The sequence below is a fragment of the Platalea leucorodia genome, assembly GCF_965183815.1.
Source record: "Platalea leucorodia genome assembly, chromosome: 5".
NCBI classification, from domain to species: Eukaryota; Metazoa; Chordata; class Aves; order Pelecaniformes; family Threskiornithidae; genus Platalea; species Platalea leucorodia.
In genome coordinates, this window is record NC_138827.1 from 74389617 (window position 1) to 74392185 (window position 2569).

A 2569-nucleotide genomic window follows, 5' to 3' on the forward strand; every position below is an offset into this window, starting at 1 on the left:
ATCTCTGGGCCTTAGATATGTCCTTAGTGCGTGGGTCTGAGCAGGTCTGACAAAACTGTTCTCTATTGACTGGACTCCCGAGATTGGCCATCTATCTGCTACAGTGCAGGCGCTGACTCAGGCTTTTCCCCAGGCTGGCATCTAACAATGCTTTGGCTTTGGCTGCAATCTTGTGACATGTCTAGCATAGACTCCCTATGCCCAGTCTTATTTTTTTTTTTCTTTTTTTTTTTTTCTTCACAAAATTTGTAGGAACATAGCAGTGTTGAGATTTCAAACCCTGATCCCTATCAAATGCAGCTGATTTGGCCCAAGGGCTCAGAAGTTACTTCTTGTGAGAAGAGAAAGGGGAAGATGGCCAAACATCAGTGGGGAGGTAGGCACGCTGTATGAACACAAGTCTTTCTTAGGAAACCAGGCCAAACAAGAGCCAGCTGACAGTGCATGCTGGACAAGGGGTGAGGGGAGAAATGGGACAAAACTGGTATTTCAAGCTTCCAAACAAAATAGATTAAAACTTCACAAGAAAGCTCTGATCCACGAACATTCCCATACAAAAAAGGGGGTTTGCTGCGCAAGAAAAGGATCCACAGCTAGGCTGATGAGGGCTGCACTAAATCTTGATATTTAGGCTGTTTGAAATGACCAGCACACATAGAGTGACGAATGGAATCTTACAGACTTCAGCAAACAATGTGGCTGTGACCTCAGCGTCACTCCGAGCAGTGCATAACAAATGCTTGAGAGCGCCTTACCCCCCTCCTTTCCCTCCACGCTCAACACATTTCCTTAACTGATGAATCAGGGTGGTTTTTTGACAGCAGTTTTGAGCAAACACAAACTAATCATTGGCTTCCTCCAGCACTTTGGGCCACATTCTTTTCTCATATCAGTCACGGACTCCTGTAGCAGGCTTGGTTACTGGCCCGGACTGAGAGCATAGTCTTACGGGATGCAATACCTGTGCAGGCTGATGGAAAATTTGTAACAAATTATATGGAATTACTCCCATTTTTGATTCCTGTAACTGGGGAAGGGCTGTTGCAAGGCAGTTGGCCTGTACAGCTCCAGCAAGGCAGAGAAATGCTGTAACAGAAGTCCAGACAATTACACTTTGGAAGCTTTTCCGGTGTCTGAAAGCTTCACTCCTACAACATGGCTGCAAGAAAGCAGATCTTCTCCACTCATTTATATGACAGCCAGCTATTCCTTGTCCAGTTCCTAGCACGGACAGTGCTATCCTACCATTTTTTCCCAAGAAGGCAATAACAGCCTCCATTTTGCCTCCTCTGCACACCAGGGATGCTTTAAGGTAAAATCCTTTGCTACACTGATTTCTCCAGAAGGTTTAGGAAACATCTGCAACCTTCAAAAAAAACAGGCCTTTCTGCATAAGCAGTGAAGCAAAGCCTAACAAGAATTGCCATCTGGGGACATGACCAACCTTCAGTTAAATGGAGGTCAGATTAGCAAGAGCTTTCATGCAGTTCATTATAAAAATCAATGCAAGAGAGGCAGCAAGCTGAACTGCACAACCCTCCTTTTTCTGCCCAGCAGACAAAAAACAGTAGAACAGCATCTCTGTCTCACCTCTCCCCCAACACGAACTGCACTGAGGGGGATCTGAATCTCTACAGCTCCACCAAAAGCAGAGCTGACACATTAAACCCAAGAGCAGAATTTTCTTTGTCTGGTGCCCACAGAGGCTGGCATGAGATGTTAACCCCGTAAGAGCTGACAGGACTGCATTCAGGCTGGCACTCAGCGGCAATACAAGAGCCAAAACATTTTTATAAGAGCAGCACATTTCCTGACCTGGAAGGTGCCAATGAAAGGAACGTCTGTAGAAATGGGAATTGCAGCTACCAGGTATGTGCCCCTACGTAAAGTGTGCCCTGTCTCCAGAGGCGGTAGAAAGTAGCTCTAACGGGAGCCACACTCCTGGCCTGCTCTGTGGTGCATCAGTAGCTGTGTACAAAAGCAGCTCGGGCAGCTGCAGCCTGAGCAACACCTCACCTACCACCACACAGCTTTTGGGTGGGAAGGGTGCTAGGAACAGAGAAGTCAGGTTTAGGGGGAAAAGACTCATAAAGATCAGGTAAAGGGTCATCCTATGTAAGGGAGGCAGGGGGGTAAGGGAGAAACACAACCTGAAAAGGAAGTCAGATGGCAATTACTCCAATGAGACGATGGGTAAGAGGTTCCTGCCTTGCAAGCCATTCAGTGGGGCTCTGAAAAATCTTTCAGGAGCTGGCCTGTGATGGCCAAAAGAGAAAGAAAGAAGCATGGAAAAGCATGTGAACACGTGGCATGTGATGGTGCTTTGGCTGGCACCTGTTTTGGAGGAGGAAAAGGATTCTTTGAAAGGCTTTTAAGTTATTAAGTACAACATTAATCCAGAGCCCTATAAAATCAGCACTCTCCCTTTCCAGTATCTGCATGACCAGTCTCATGCTGACCCAGTGCTGAACAAATTGCAAGCATCTGTCAGTTTCTGATGCTGATTAGATTAGACACTGCCCTCAGACCTGTCAGGATACAGAATCCCTTTCTCAGGGCTTTGTTCTCT